General features: G+C 40.0%; 1 protein-coding gene across 2 annotated transcripts in view; it reads left to right on the top strand.

Moving 5' to 3' along the window:
* The window catches only part of STRN (striatin), a 133,673-nt gene that overhangs the window by 43,333 nt on the left and 72,487 nt on the right, over positions 1–17,853 (top strand). The window lies entirely within an intron of this gene.

Genomic DNA, 17,853 nt, shown 5'->3' with positions numbered 1-17,853 from the left:
ACAGACGAACTAACATCATACTTCAGCACTAATGACACACCTGACACCTCCCCTGCTACTCTATGGCAAGCCCACAAGGCGGTCATAAGGGGCATTCTCATAAGCCAATCATCATACCTACACCGAAGATCAAAAACAGAGTACATGGAGCTTCTGCGAGCACTGAGGGACACGACTGCTGCACATACGCAAAACCCATCCCCATCCTCGCAACTCCGCATTGACCAACTGAGACAAACTGAATGACATACAATTACGCAACACAGCACTTCTGACACATAGGTTAAAATTGAATACATACACCCAAGGTAACAAAGCAGGGAAAACACTGGCAGCGCTTCTGAAGCATAAAAGACAAAATGCAAAAATATCATATCTTGTAAACTCACAAGGGAATAAAGTGCATAACCCTCAGACTATAAATGACATGATGGCGGAGTACTATGAGACTCTGTATAACCTACGGACGGACAAACACACCAACCCACAAACACGGACATAGAGAAATTCTTAGCCGACATTAAACTACCACAATTACCAATACAATCCCAAAAACTGCTGGAGGGCCACATTACCCAAACTGAAATTGCAGACACGATTAAAGCCCTCCCAAAGGGGAAATCACCTGGCCCGGACGGGTTCACAAATATCTACTACAAAACCTTTGCACATATTTTGATCCCCACATTAGAAAAACTATACAATGACATTATCACCACAGGAACTATTCCGAGAGAAATGTTACTAGCTCACATAACCACCTTACCAAAGCCTGGGAAACCCCCACACAAATGCCAAAACCTACGCCCCATATCACTATTAAATACTGACCTAAAAATATTATCGAAGATATACGCCAACAGACTAGGTACCATTATACCATCCCTAATCAATGCCGACCAGGTGGGCTTCGTTCGAGGCAGGCAGGGATCGGATGGAACCAGAAAATTGATCAACATCCTTCACAAGATCCAGAAAACGGGGGAACCCAGTGTGGCTCTGTCACTGGACGCGGAGAAGGCGTTTGACAGGCTACACTGGGGATACCTAAAAGCAGTTCTAAGGAAATTTGAGTTCCCAAACAGCTTCATTACACTAGTCTCAACAATCTATGACAATCCAACAGCAAAAATAGTCAACGGGGGGTTCTCCTCCAGGCCATTCCACATCTCGAATGGTTCGAGGCAGGGCTGCCCACTGTCACCCCTACTATACATTTTAGCTTTGGAACCACTAGCACAAAGTATAAGGGACTCTGCTAACATACAAGGAATTCAAATAGGTGAGAGCTCGCATAAGATTACTCTGTTCGCAGACGATGTCATGCTTACCTTGGCTAAACCTGACATCTCTCTACCGGCCCTTCAATCTTTAATACAACACTTTAGCAACTGCTCATATTACAAATTAAATGTTACCAAGACGCAGGCTATGGGTCTCAACATCGCAGAGGACCAACTAGCAGTCCTACGCAGCTCACATGCATATGACTGGAAAAGCGACCACCTAACCTTCCTAGGTATCAATCTCACACCGTCCCTGCATAAACTACACAAGGCAAACTACATAAAATTATTAAAAGACATTAGATGCCAACTCCAAGGCTGGACAGGGAAATATGTCTCCTGGTTAGGTAGAATCGCGGCAGTGAAAATGATGGTTCTGCCGAAACTACAATACTTGTTTAGGACTCTTCAGGTTAGAGTGCCGATACATTTCCTCACAGAAGCCCAACGAGTCCTGAACCAATTCATTTGGGGGGGGAAAAGACCCAGAGTTGCGGCAAGTATACTATATAGACCCTTTAAGGCAGGGGGAATGGGAGTACCGGATGTGAGGAAATATTATACAGCAGCCATGTTAAACACACTCATATCCACCTTCCACCACAAAACACCGCAGATTTGGAGCCAAATAGAGGCGGCACACACAGATGGGACTATGCTACCCACGCTCATATGGATACCCAAACATAAACGACCTAAATACACAGACATATGCCCCACAACGGAGGCAACACTCCATGTATGGGACAACTACTATAGAAAACAATACACAGCGACACACATCTCCCAAGCTCTACAGATCCAAGCTCTCAAAATCCTGATCCCCGGATTTGATTGTGGAGTGTGGAACAGATGTGGCATCGACAACATCTCCCAACTAATGACGAAAGGCCGACTAACGGACTTTCCAACATTGGTTGAGACGTTTAATATCCCAAATAAAGCATATTTTTCATACCTGCAACTACAGTCTTGGATGCACAAACATCTGACACAGCATAAGTCACAAAACCAGGGCCATGAGCCTACTGATATGGAAAATCTATGCACTACGCGCAAACCTCCCCAACGGATGCTGTCAGTTTTATACAAGCTACTCCAGAAAGACGTGCAGGTAGAGACACTAAGCTATGTAAGAGCATGGGAAAAAGAATTAAATCACAACTTTTCAAGCGAAATATGGTCTAAGGCCCTTACTGCACACAAACACCTCACTCTGAATGCCTCCCACGTAGAAATTAGCAGGAAGGTGTTGTACCGATGGTATATGGTGCCAACCAGGCTACACAAAACAGATAAAGGCAAATCAGCTGAATGCTGGAGATGCAAAAAGGAAGCAGGAACAATGACCCACATATGGTGGTCATGTCCAGCGCTCAAATCCTTTTGGGAAGGTATATCAAAAGCCATAATGGAGGCAACAGGTACCACAATGCCTCATACACCAGAAACTTACCTACTATTAATACTGCCATCAAAAATGCATAAGTCCGACAAATACCTAGCCTACCACATAGTCATAGCAGCACTCACATCAATTAGCAGAACATGGCTAAACACAAACCCACCCAGTGTGGATCAATGCATCACCTCAATAGACACCACTAAGAAATACGAAATGGCAGCACGACGATTACGAACCACAAACAAATATTGGCAAACAGCATGGGGAAAATGGGACATATGGTGCAAAGCAACCAGAGGGTGTACTCAAACGTAAGCACCAAGCCATCGCACCCATCTACATATCCCGGAGTAGCAAACACTGAGGAAAGTGATCGACCCCTCTCCCCTTGCCCCACCCTTTCTTCCCCTCCCTTACCCCCCTTAATATGTTAAAATTTGTCAATCTTTCTAATCATCAGACGGACGAGAAACGGGAACAATTGCAGTTCATGTATAACACTTTTATAGGTTCCTGAAATGTGTTTGATGACAACATGCACTGTTTATGATGTAAACTTTATTCGATGTAATTGTGCTCGTTTGTCTATTTTTGGAAATTCAATAAAATATTGAACATAAAAAAAAATGTTTTATTTCATTTATTTTTGGTGTAGATTTTTTAACTTTTGAGGACTTTCCATATCTTATCATTGTTTTGTTTGTCAATATTCTAAGGAACAGCTCCTGTCCTCCTTTTAATTTGGTGAAAGGTTTTCTAACTATTCTTTATATTCTTTATATAAAATTGTGTGGTGATCCTAGGGCCAATATTTTTACAGATTTTTAGTTGATGATCCTCGACTCCCATTGTTTCTGTAGGTGAATATAATATGCCTTCTGACATGCATATTTAATATATTTAAGAGTTACAAGTTAACCCCTTAACAACCAAACTTCTGGAATAAAAGGGAATCATGACATGTCACACATGTCATGTGTCCTTAAGGCGTTAAAGGGACTCTCCAGCCAACCAGTTTTACTCACCTGGTTCTAGCGCCGGGAGCCTCGTGAAGCCGCGCTCCCGATTTCGTCAAAATTCCATTTGGAAGTGTCATTGCTCCCTTGTGCGCATGCCGCCCTATGAAGTCCTGAGCGCACTACCGCGCATGCGCGGCCAAGAGCTGAGCTGACTGACTCAGCTTGCGGTCTTTGCCCGCCCCCTCTCCTCGGCTGACAGACAGGAGAGAGAAGGCGCGCACACAGTGCCTTCTCTCTCCTGCACACGTCACATATTTTAATACGTCTGATGTGTACATGGCCTTTTTAGGGCCATGCATGATAGGAAGTCCCTCTGGTGGCCGTCTGAGTGACGGCCACTGGAGGTATTCCTATCAATCAATGTAAACACTGTATTTTCTCTGAAAATACAGTGTTTACATTAGATTGCATGCAGGGAGCTATAGATCTCACCTGAACAAATACAATAAGCTGTAGTTGTTCAGATGACTATATTGTCCCTTTAACTTTTAGGAAGACCAGGTTATCCCTAGTGTAATTCAAGCATGCTAAGAACTTTTTTTTTTTTTTTTTTTTTTTTTTTTTAATAGCATCTCAAACAAGCTTATTGCAAGGGAGATGGGCAGTTTTTTTGATTTAAAGGATAAATTGAAGCACCATAAACATATTCTTTTAATGAAAATACAAATATAGAGTCTGAGCGTGTTACCCAAAAAGATACCACGTCACTCTAAAACACCCGTGTGGTAACCTCTCTATCCACACTAAAATCAATGGGTGGAGTAGCTCTGTAAAAGATGATAGTATAAAAACAGATGGAATAACTGTAAAGATAAAATAGTAGACGAGCACCTAGTGCATACAGTATGGAAATAATAAGACATAAAATCTATAATTCAGTACTCACAAGGAGAGAGCCAGAAAGTATGGCTCAATCTGGACACCTGTGGGATGATCAGAAGGGATCCCACTCCCTTTAGATGTGCAAATGATCCTTTGTTGGTTCCAGAAGAAATGCCCACACCAAATAGTAATAGGGGACTAAACTTCTTATAATAAACAAATAAAATAACATTAAAATGCAAATATTAAAAGCAAGACTAAAGCTTGCAAAAGCCCACTATATAGTGGTAAAGTAAATAAGTCCTCTATGGGATAAAAACAAATGCAAGACGCGTTTCACCTAAGTCCTAGGCTTCCTCAGTTGCTGATGTTACCTTCTGTTGGTGTTTTTATGTCCGTTTGTATCTGACAGATTCACCTGTTACGTGTTCGCGCGATGTTTCCATTTCCTCCCACATTCATCCCACAGGTGTCCAGATTGAGCCATACTTTCTGGCTCTCTCCTTGTGAGTACTGAATTATAGATTTTATGTCTTCTTTCCATACTGTATGATATCGCACTAGGTGCTCGTCTACTATTTTATCTTTACAGTTATTCCATCTGTTTTTATACCATCATCTTTTACCCTGAACCGAGATACTCCACCCACTGTGTATGTATATATTCTTTTAATGGGCTTTAGTCTAATTTTTGCGATTTTGGATTTAAAATCTAGAGTTTAGTGAAGAAACCTTAGATGAATCCCAGGATAAATTATCCCTTGGGGGCAGTATTCATGCCTTTTCTCTAAATTGGTACATGACATATTTTAAAGGTATATCATTTCCCAGTAAAGTTATTCTAATCTAAGTGAAAAAATGAATTATTTTGATTTATTTATTTATTTTTTAAGAATACCACGGAATTTCACTTATTCGCACATAGTAAAAGATATGCATATGCAAAATTTTAATTTTTTTCAAAGTGTAAAAGTTTATCAAGTCAATAAAAATCAATCATTTGTGGCTCACTTCACCTTATGATGATTGCGTTTTCCACTGATCTCGTTAGAAAATCTATGCCTGTAAGTGGGAGGTGATTTTTGTTTTCCTTTCCAGGGCCTTTTTGCTGGAAGGGATAGGTGGAATGGATGTGACACACCTGTATCCTTTTTTTTTTTTTTTGCCAGATGAATACTTTTCAGTATTATCAAAGTTTGAATGTTGACTCATTAGTTCTTACGAGTTAACCTGGCTGAGCTGCCTCTAGAGGCAGGTTTGTGCATATTCTGTTCTGGTTAATTCTTTGAGCAGGGCCCTAAACACACTCTGTTCCTGTGCGTCCAACTTGTATTGTTGCAAATTTTATCTCTCATTCCACCTCTAGTGGAATAAGAGACAAGTATTTGTGGAATTTGTTGGTGCTTAATAAATAACTGTGATCCTCTATATTCTATGAACATGGTGTGATCTGCTGGAAAGCTTTAAAGCATTTATTTTATATTTTTGTTGTTTTTAAGTCCATGGTGAATTGGTTAGCAGACAGTGTTCTTTTACAACCCGGTTAGGCCTCCACTGTCTAAACCCTCTCAGTGCACTTGGGAGTTTTCTGCTATTGGTGCAGAAATTCATCACTAAGCAGATCTAGCAGCTTTGGAGTAATAATTTGATCCACATATTGCCACCAGTGCTTTCCCTCTGTTGATATTGGAATTTCTCACCTAGGCTACTTGCAAGGTGAATGCTTAGACAAGCCAGTACTCTAGATTTGCATTAAAAGCAAAAAGTTGTCATGTGCAAGCAGCTGGTTTCCATAAGGTAACCTGTTTGTGCCAAGTCATTCCAGACTTCCACTGACTGCATACATTTTATCACATGCATGTGAGCATGGTCTACAGTGACCTAAAAAGGCTTTATGGTGAGCTCAGACACATCAAGCTTCTTCTGACCCTGGTCCTTGATCTGGTTGGTGGTACAAAAGCTTCTTGTCCGCAGTCACTCCACCATGCCTGAATGAGTTATTGTCCAATTGTTTTTGGCTAAAGAGCCAATGCTCTGCAGGATATCCACACGGCCATCGCTCCTTCAAGCAGTGCTTCACATCTATCAGACGTGTCTTCGTAGATGTGTTTTTGCATTTTCTATTTATTGTAATCATAAGAAAAGTTCAGTATAACAGTAAACAATTTATACACAACACATGTTATAGGCACACCATAGTAACTATACATATACAACACAGAAAGGGTTTCTGATGATTATTCTTGAACATAGAGCACTGCTTATTTATTATTATAGTTTAGCTTTTTAAAGGCATTTCTGTTGTATATGCAAGTCTGTTGGCTTTGATTTGTTGTAGTTTTCTATTTTATTTGTTTTACATATACAGTTGATGACCACAAGCTTTCAATCTCTAAATTTATATTTACAGTTGTCCTTCCATAATTTGGATTATTACTCATTAAATACATTGTTGCAGTAAAAATATTCACATAAGAATACAAGATAATTGATTTGTGTCGAGAAATAGAAATCCAATAGACTTTTGTTTCTGTAGTCTCCATGATGTTTGACTTCTGTAATTCTTACCAATGTACGCACTTTATGTCTGTCTGCCTGGCTTGTGGACTGTTACAGTATGGTGGCTGCAGCCACTGGCTTTGATATTGTGACTTTTGTGTGGATATTGTGTAAATTGACAAATTCATAGGATCCTAACATTTATTTTGAAATTGATCATGTCGGCTTGTAGACTGGTGACAAAATCTGTAGAATTCATTGAAGATTTAAATCGTCACTCATCCTCCCCAATTTTGCCTCTGCCTCGCCTCCCACATGTCCTTTGCTTGTCTTTTATCACCCCCTCTCCCCTTCCGGTGTATCTCCCCATTACTTCTCTTCCCTGTGCCCTTGACCCATGTGTCTCTCCGCAGCCCCCCAGTTTTACAGTGGCAGGCTTTCCCCAAGCAGCATACATGGAAGTAGTCCTCTTTCTGTGCCAGGCTCCTAATCACCTCTCAGCCATTCACTCATGTCTCTTTGTGTGAGGAGAAAGTAATGGTCTTCTTCACTCCCCTTCTCTTATCTTTCACACACAGCAATGAGCCAGTGGTCATGCATTCACTGCTTGAACTGGGCCTGTGGGTCAGAAGTTCTGCACCCCCATTTAAAAGTTTGTACAATTGCAGCATGTGTATAGGCAAATGTAACTGAAAGAAGCTGTAATTCGGAACTTTTATTTGTTTTTCCCCCTTTCTCTCATAAATCACTAATGATTTTTGGATGTGTAGTTTTGTCCCCAGCTATAGTCCTAGTCATCCCCTATGACAGGGGTAGGCAACCTTCAGCACACTAGATGTTGTGGCCTACATTTCCCCCGATGCATTTCCAGCGATATGGTTGTAAGATCACTATGGAAAATGTAGTCCACAACATCTGCAGAGCCAAAGGTTGCCTGTCCCTGACCTAGGATAAGTTAAATTATTTAACAAACCATCACATTTATACTTTGTCTATTAGATGATTCACATTCAATACAGAGAGTAGAGTGGCACTCGCTCTAATTTCCTCTAGAACTCCAGACCAGAGTAGATCATTCCCAACGAAATCATGATAATGAAGAAAAATAGACTGGACACATGCAGATAGTATTGCGCATGTGTATTGGAAATCTATACGTTTCAGATCATACAGGAGCCTTTCTCAAGCTAACACAAGCAGAGAATCACCTAATTTTAATACCAAGTTTAATGCCAATTGCTTTGTACAAATTGTGTCCATTTCTTTGCTCAAGTATGTTTTTCACATGGCACCTTAATTATGATTGGCTATTTAACCCCTTAAGGACCAAACTTGTGGAATAAAAGGGAATCATGACATGTCACACATGTCATGTGTCCTTAAGGGGTTAAACAAGCTCATTCTTTGATTTTGTTAGCGTGTATGAGCCAAAATGTTGGATGGCTTTCCAATAAACCTGCCTAATACTATCTGCTTGTAACCAGTATATTTTAATTCATTATAAGAGGATTCACAGAATGGTTTATTGCATATCATGGCAGTCCCTAAATCCGTACTATTTAGATCTATTTTCCTCTTGCACATACACAATTTTCACAGGCAATATTAACTTTACTAATAAAAAGAAAATGAAATTGTGCCTACAATGCATGTTGTCTCCCTCCTTATTTTTGTTTGCACTTTTGCATCCAAAACACATTGTAGAGATTTTTTTTCATTTTCGTTAAGAAATTAGTAAAGTATTTAATAGATTTAAATACCTTGTATATATTATTCCATGTACAATTTTCAAATCAGCCTTATATATACTTCTGTTGTCTGTCAAGAGTTAGGAATGTGTTATTTGTTAGAACTTGCAGTACAATGTAAAATATTTTTACATGTTAAACATGGAGTCATCTATACTTACAGGTAACTTTTCTAAGTTTCATCGAGAATTAAAATTTTCGTCCTTGCGAAATACCAAGAGTTGTGAAGCTGTGGTGACTATATCATATTTGGTCATTCGATATTAGTGTGATATAAAAGTTACAGATTTTGTAACTGTCACACCCACCTGGGATTTTGTAGCGGTGAAGGAACCAAATTGCAGTGGAACAGCACACCCTTACAATCATGACCCTCAGGAGCACCTGGAAGTGGGTACAGGGTCCTAAAAGGTCTGTGGTGGCATGGAGGCCTTTAATGGGTAGAAGCCAAGCGAGGTATCAAAGAAGGGAAGAAGCAGGAGGTGTAGTCGATCAATCCGGGATCAGGTCAGGCAGCATGCAAGAGTAGACCATAACGGAGCCAAAGATCAGGAACCAAGAAGACAAGTAGGTAATCGGGGGCAATAAGCAGGTATACAAGATGCAAGGAGAATAACCAAGCACTGACTGGAAGGCGTGCTTTGTTTAAATAGGGAGCCAGGATCACATGACCGACCACCTCCCACCAACAGGTGGGGCACACAGCTATAAAAGGAGGTCAGGGACCCTGAGCCGTGTTGGCTTACCTCACAGTCCCTGACCGGTCTCCTCTAGTCAGGACCGCAACTTCTCCCCTACCCAAGCCTAGAACGCCGGGTCCGCATGGCGGCTGCCATCTTGCCGCGACGGCATGCTCGTCGCGCACCTCGGCGGTGAGAGGGGAAGAAGTAGATGCCACAGCTCCATAATAGGGGGCTTGGAGAGCGGCGACCGTCGCCCTTCTGCTACGAGGACGCCGCGGGCACCCACGAGCAGGTAAGTGACCGGCTCTGCTGTGACAGTAACACTCAGGTAAAAAAAAAAAAAAAATATATATATATATATATATATATATATATATATATATATATATATATATATATATATATATATATATATATATATATATCTATATCTATATCTATATCTCTTGCGATAGATGGCTGACACTTATTGATGTCCTGACTAAGCTGGAGGGTGAAATGCGTAGACGTTCAGCGCATTGACATCATACGGTGGGCGGCGCCTTCATACCACAAGATTCAACCCAAGTGATTGGAAAGCTGCCGAAATCATTGCAGTGCCGTACGAGGGGTTGAGGGAACGAGGGATTTCTACCAACTGAGCAGTTAACTCAACCTATCATACACCTAAAGACCATATACCAACATGCTCTTGTGAGTAACGATGCACTTAGCCCGCATATGCTCACTTGCTGCAATTCTGTAAGCATCTGTACATATTGTGTTTTTAAATTTAAAATCTATGGAATAAATCTGTTTTAACATTTAAAGTAGATTACAAATAATTATATATACATTGCATTATTGTATATTAAGCAACCACAAACCGATTCATACGTATTGCACTATTTGTTTTTTTTGTCTTTTATGAGGATTGAATGAAAAAAAAAACAAAAAAACAAAAAATCTTCTTCTGTAGAGTCAGACATGTACCTGGATCTGGTGCTTCTTGTCTGTAGCCTAGATACTCTTGTCATCATAAGTATCTCCTCCCCTGTTCCCTCTTCTCCAGCCCTATTCCTCATCTCTGCATTTAATATGTTAAATCATTTGCCATTTGGCTTATCCCTCCTGGAAAAACGGTCCAAAATAATAAACCACAATTAAATTAAAAAATAAAAAATAAAAAATTTAAGCAGGCAAACAGATGGCACAATTAGAAAATTACAATTAGTAAAATAAAATTAATTTATTTATTACAGATCCAAACTCACTTATCACATTTGAAGAAAACTAATTTGCTTAGCGTGTCTTTGCGTGTAGTATTTCTTTTGTAGTAATTTTAAATGTGAAATGTAATTTCGGTGTCCCACGAGTCGACAGCGCGGCTGCATTTGATTATAAATGACCATGTTCATGTACACGGTTATGTATGGATTACCACATAGAACAGTGACCACACTTGTTTAGCCCTTTTGTAGCGAACTCTCCTTGTGTAATGTGAATACTACTCTAGCAAGATATTCTTAGTAAAACCACTTCTTTTTTTGGTCAATCTTTGTTTTATTGAGATGATAGCATTAAGCAGGCGATGAGCGAAATAATATCAGACTTTGACTGCTTGATACAATGTTATACACAATTCTAGTGACGGTCATGTCTGGGTTGCATCTAATTTTTTTAAAAGAAATAGAAGTAATACTGGCTAGTAACATGTCTCAACTGTTGACAGTCGCAAAATCTGTAAACAAAAGACTAGGTAGACATGGATAATGCTACTTATAGATTTGCTGCACAACATGTTAGGTCAACATAAGCTGGGGCAAAGATAATTCTATAATTAACATGCTGAGCATACCACTGGAACTTAGTGAAGTATGAAGACTCTGCACCACTCTAAAAGCATAGCACATGAGCATAAAAAAAGCACATGAAGCTCTTATTGGCAAAATCAAGTGCACTGTGCCTAATAAGAACAAAGGGCTTGCAAACCTTCATGTCCAATGCCTATTCTCAGCAGAGAAACTGCCCGGGCATGAAGGCTGCATAAGACAGCACAGCAATGCAAGCTGGTTGAGGTGCCTCTCCAGCCCCAGGCGTGTGTAGGGTGGCATCTTTGAGCCACAGACTCTAAGGCGCCGTGAGATCGAGTCTTTACCTTGTCAGGCACGGCGCGAGACTCCGTTATTCCGCTGGTTTGGTCGATGCATCTAAAGTATTCGCCTCAGGACACTTGGTCTAGGTAGGCAATCAGTGCAGGTCGCCGATGTAGGAGTATAAGCTGTACCCGAGAAAGGCCTTTTCCAACCCCTCTTCTCTCCTCACCTCCCTCTCACTGTGTTTTGGCGTCTGATCCATTTGCCTCTCCAGCTTGGCCTAGAAACGTTGGAAGATTTTGTCAAGCTGTTTGAGTGAGCGCTCCAACATATCATGGTGGATGCGCACATCGATGATAGAAGCTTGCCCGCCATCTTGTAAACTCCTGGGAAGCACGAACTGGTATGTGTGTAGAGCCAGGGGGGACAGTCCAAAGGGGGGAGAAATGGGACAGAGAAGACGATAGGTAGTAGCCCTGTGGCAATTTGTAGGTAGGTAAGGCGGCGACTGTCAACCTCACCCCTTGCTCAAGTAGGCCGCAGTCTCCAGATGTAGCATCTCCCAGCAGGGCTTCACAGCTTCCAGCCCAAAGTTCTGCAGGCATATCTGCTGCTCAAGTCACTACTGTCCGCATTTAGGCACAAAATGAGTAGAGTTTTTGCTGAATGGTGGCTTAATCAATTATTTCTGGCAGGAGCTTGTCAAACATGCGACCAGCCAGCATAGCATTCCTGCCCCCTGATTGTGAGTCAAAAAAATAATGGGGGTTTAGTTACATCATATGAGCATATATTGCATAAGCCTGCCACAATGTCAATGTTCCCCATTCTTGGCAGGTCCTACTCTTGCAGCCTAATGTTTGCTGGATTTTGTATTTTGTATGTTGTATATTTTGGCCCCAGCAGCATTTTCGGGTGAGTGCAGCCCTCTTGGTTTCATTTATATATTTGGGAGTCCAGGCCAACTCCTTGGTTTTTCACCCTTCCCTGTCACAAGTGCCTCATTCCAGGACCCTATTTAACCTTGACTTGCAGAGTTACCCATAAGGAAGTATTTCCCAAGTAAGTGGATTAATCTCATAAGAGCAGCTAGAGTAGGACCTGCCAAGAATGGGGTATATTGATGTTGTGGCAGGCTTATGCAATATGTGATCATATGATGTAACTAAACCGCCATTATTATTTTTTTGCCTAGGTGAGGTGTTTGTACAGAAAACTATTACAATCTGTAAGATTAGAAATCATTGTTTAGTGAATAAGTGAGTGGGCTGGATTGTGTATTTTGTATGTCGTATATTTTGGCCCCAGCAGCACCCTATAATGTATGCACTCAAGTGAGTGCAGCTCTACAACAAGAAATATAGCATACAACATAAACAATATCTACTCCAAAATCTACGTGAGGAGAATACATATATTGCTAAACAACTAGAACATGATCTACACTATTTTTACAAAAAGCAACAAAGGGACCTGTTTAAGAAGAAAAATAAACTCATCAGACTACAGCAGGATTATCACAAACATTTGGCAGAGAAAGAGAAATGGCAAGAGAAATCTGGTATTGTTAAAATTTCGGATTACAAACTATCTGACCCAGAAGCATCAGTTCTCTCCAAAGGATTATCATTTTGCACTAGCACAAAACTTGACATTGGGCTCTACTCTGACGTGGAAGAATTTTTCAGAAGGATGCGACTTAAGGAATACTTCCATGACAAAGAGAGCACTGAAACCACAATGGATTTCACTCCAGCACCAGGATGAAATGCCAAACTGGACAGTTACATTGAAAGTTTCAGCACCACGAAGGGGGACCCTGAGGGTGGGGGCACCCTTAGGGTACTATAGTGTCAGGAAAACGGATTTGTTTTCCTGTCACTATAGTGATCCTTTAACCCCTTAAGGACCAAACTTCTGGAATAAAAGGGAATCATGACATGTCACACATGTCATGTGTCCTTAAGGGGTTAAATGTTCCCCTTAGTACTGAAAAGAGTTGTGGAATATGTTGGCACTATATAAATGAGGATAATAGTGTACTGCTTTATTTGGCTAGAATGCAAGTTCTAATGTAAAGCTACCTCTATTTCAATTTGTCACAAATATATACACAATGTTGTGTGTATGTGTGTGTGTGTATATATATATATATATATATATATATATATATATATATATATATATATACACACACACACACAAGATCCAGCGCACTCACCTAAACATGCTTAAATGGGGTGCTGCTGGGGGCCATATTATACAATAAACAATACACAAGATCCAGCACACTCTCCTATCTACTAAACAGCAACTTCATTTTCAATGCTTTACTATGGGGAGACCTAATGCGCATGCGCTGCATTGACGCGCATGCGCATTAGGTCTCCTCGGCTGGTGGGCGGGATCAGTCTCGCCAACGGAGTAAGGAGGAGGAGGGGCGGCGCAGAGGAGGAGACAGCGACTAGTGACATCGCCACTGCCTCAGGTAAGTGACTGAAGGGGTTTTCACCCCTTCAGTAAGTGGGGATTGGGGTGGGGGGGGGGGGTGGGAGGGAGAGGGAACCTGCAGTGCCAGCAAAACTGATTGTATTCCTGGCACTGGAGATTCCCTTTAAGCTGAAGTGGTCTGGGTGACTATAGTGTCCCTTTTACAATATAAGATGTTACAGCTACAGTAGGTTGATGAGGATTTTGAACTAGCTTAGAATCTTGAAGAGGTGGGAATAAAAACACAATGGGAAGGGAAATGTGAGGCGTAAACAGCGTACAAAGTAACAAAATCAAAAGATGAGTGGAGTACCTAAGAGAAAGCAAGAGATAAGTGTGAGTTACTACGGGAGGCCATAGGCTATTCTGAAAATTTACACTACAATGTACAAACAGAAAAAAAAACCTGATGTTGCGTTTTGTTGCAGTGGTGTGCGGTTTTACAATAAATGTCTGATTGCCATTCACATTTCTTTTACTTATCAGTGAAGTGAAATATAAAATTACATCTGATCAGTGAGAGGTGTTTAAACAGTCGCTCATTTTTTCCTGCCACTGGCTGGTAGCAGTGGAATTCATAGTACAACAGTTTAGGCACAAGCACTCTCCTGGTTCTGGCTTCTCCTTAAAATGTTACAGCTCTATATTGCAGATGTCTTTGTCAATAAACACTGAACCATTCTGTTTGGTTCCTAACAAAACAATGTAATATGTGTTTGTTTTTATGTCAGGCCTGTAATAAAGCCATCATGATTTCCTGTCCATTTCGACTCATTTTTTTTATTTTCCCTACTTATCAACTAAATTCATCTCCAGTGTTTGACATGACAAATTAAGAATATTTCTGTTTTGACCCGGAAGAGCTTGTTGATTAATTTTGTTGTACCTGAAAGCAGCTATTCATGTACATTTGTTAATGTGTGAAGGGCTGCATTTCCTATTACTGTTCATGGATTTTAATAGGCAGCAAGTACTTTATTCTTGTCATTGTTATGTTTCAATTTTAGGCTCTTGAAATACTCATTGTGTACCCCTGTCCAATAATTTGTAGATTGTACTATAGTGTGCTTTAAATGTATTTAATAAATTTAAATGTATTTAATAAATTTTAAAATGTATTTAATAAATGAAAGGGTCAAGCCCAATTACTTCCACAAACATAGAATTGTCTCATCAGTTATCTGCTGCATTAACAAACTATTTAAAGAATGCTGCATGAATGGTCTCTGTGTAAACATACAAAGCTTCTCAGAAATAAATCTGTGCTTAAAATTAGCTCAGATATCTTGTTGTTCAACATACCAGATCTCAACTGATGCTGTGCGAATTAGACAGTATTTCATTTCCTGTTGGCAATATCTTTGGTTAAAATTGAATTAGTTTGCTGTTGGCTCTATCATTAACAAAGCCCAAATCGCTACTAGAAAAGTTTGATTCAAAGTTTAATGAAGCAGAAAGCCACATACATAGTAAATAAGATATTACTCAGTTGTTTTGGTTGAAAAAATAAATACTGAGGTCTATCAAATTCAACTTTAAAAACCCATGTTATGCTTTTGATCCAAAATAAAGCAAACAAAACAATTTGTAGCCATTTCCAGTGCCACAAAAAGGGGAAATAATCCTTTGTAACTCCATTATTGCAATTAGATTTCTTCTTGGATCAACAACATGTTTGCTTACATATCAATGATATCCTTCAATATATTGTTTATGCAACAAGTCCTCAAGGCTGTCCTTAATGGAGTATTTTTTGTTTAAATGGCAAGTAACTCTTATCCCTTTTTTCCAATGCTATGTATACAAAGTTTTGGTTCATTGCAGTTAAATTGAAACCCGTGCCGCCTTAGCCATTCCTTTGAACACCCTTAAAGGGACACTGTAGGCACCCAGACCACTTCTGCTCATTGGAGTTGTCTGGGTGCTGTGTCCCTTTTGCACTTAGTGCTGCAATGTTAAACATTACAGCTCTAAGTCTGCCGCAGTGGCTGTCTGGCAGACAGCTACTGGGTCGCATCTGAATTCGTAACGGACTATTGGTCCGTTATCTGACGCTGGACGTTCACACAGACCTCCACCGTCAGATTTTCTCCATAGGAAAGCATTGAATAATGCTTTCCTTTGGGGAGGTCTAATGCATGTGCTGCCATTACCGCGCATGCGCATTATGCGGCTATTACTGTGCATTATGCATCATCAGTGCTGGATTCAGGTAAGTGGGTGAAGTGGTTTTAACCCCTTCAGCCATGAGGGAGGGGTGCACTCAAGTAGCCTATAGTGTCAGGAAAACAGGTTTGTTTTCCTGGCAATATAGGATCCCTTTAACAGTCAGATTAAACTCCAGTGCTTCGGTCATTACATCCTCCATGCAAAATTACTGTATAATAACCATTACTACTCAGTCAGTTAAAGTGAATATGGTGCCTGTAAGGTTAAATAATCTAGCTATATTCTTTCAGAAATACAGTAAACTGAAAAGGTCTGAACATGCTGGTGAATGTATTGCCTTTATTACATGAAAGAAAAAGGATGTCTGACTGGCAACTTGCCCTTAAATACATTATCTTCCATGGGTAGCATAGTGTTGCTGGCAGTGATTTTAAAAGTCAAATATTACATAATAAATGTCGAACTCCAATGTCAGTTGGTTTGAAGGGACACTATAATGAGAACTTTGATATGGTGTAGCACACATTCTGTAAGCTGTTTTCCTTTTAGTTTAAATATATTTGTCCTGCCTCTTGATTTCATCACCGGAAAATATTTCAATGAGCAAGGGTGGTGGTGTTCTTATGTACTGTGTGTTGGACTGCTAATGTTCCAAATAGACTATCTGTAGAATACTTAGAAGCAGCTTGTGTCAAATTGTTGGTGTGTTTTGAAAAGAAGAAAGAAATAATAATTGTTGCAAATGTGAAAGTGAACATTCATCCATCGATCATAACGGTAGGCAAGACTCTTTGCACCATAACAATTACAAGGAACTCACCATTTGATAAAATAAAGTTGGATTGTTACTTTAAATGGTCAATATAGTCACCAAAAACTATTTTAGCTTTATTAAGCAATTTAGGTGTATAGATTGTGCTTTTGAAGTCTCCCTGCAAGTCACATGCAGGGAGGTGTGACTAGGGCTGTCTAAACAAGTGATTTAACTCTGAAATGGCAAAGAGACTGCAGGGGCATGATTCTTACACTAAAACTGCTTCATTAACCTAAACCTTTATATTCACGTTTCTGATTACCCTCTGGCACTCCTTTTAGAAGATCCACAGTACATTTAGATTACATTGCAACATGTTACTAGACTTAGCCTAACCTATTCTGAACTGTTAAATGCGTAAATGCTCCCCTCTAGTCTGATGAAACCATGACAATAGTGGAAATTAGTTATGGCTGCTGAAATGCCAGGCATTAATACTGTTGGCTTGTTCTCCTTATGTGTGAATCAGAGTAGGATGGTGTTTAGGAGGATTCTAAATTTGTTTCCTGCACTATTAAAGATCATTGAGGGTTAGTGTTCACAAAGTTTTTTTTCTGAAAACAACTGCAGTTTGGTTAACTGTGTCCCTAAAATTACAGAAAATAAAACTGAAGTTCGAGGGTGATGCACACATACCTGCTGGAGAGATATATTGTTCATCACATTTGAGGTGTTTTTTTTTTTTCATACTGTACTAATTTTCTTTCCATAAATTTTCTTTGTGTGTTTATTAGTCTTAGTCTTTGTGTATTTGCCTGTAAACTTAGGTTAGTTTAAGGATAAAGCTCAAAGTTTTATTCTTAGAACATTCTTTATCAATTTGTATTAATTGTATTTTTAACA

Source organism: Pelobates fuscus, chromosome 2, assembly GCF_036172605.1.
Source record: "Pelobates fuscus isolate aPelFus1 chromosome 2, aPelFus1.pri, whole genome shotgun sequence".
In the NCBI taxonomy this organism is placed as follows: Eukaryota; Metazoa; Chordata; class Amphibia; order Anura; family Pelobatidae; genus Pelobates; species Pelobates fuscus.
The sequence above is the reverse complement of the archived record's forward strand: the minus strand, read 5'-3'. Positions and strand labels throughout refer to the sequence as shown.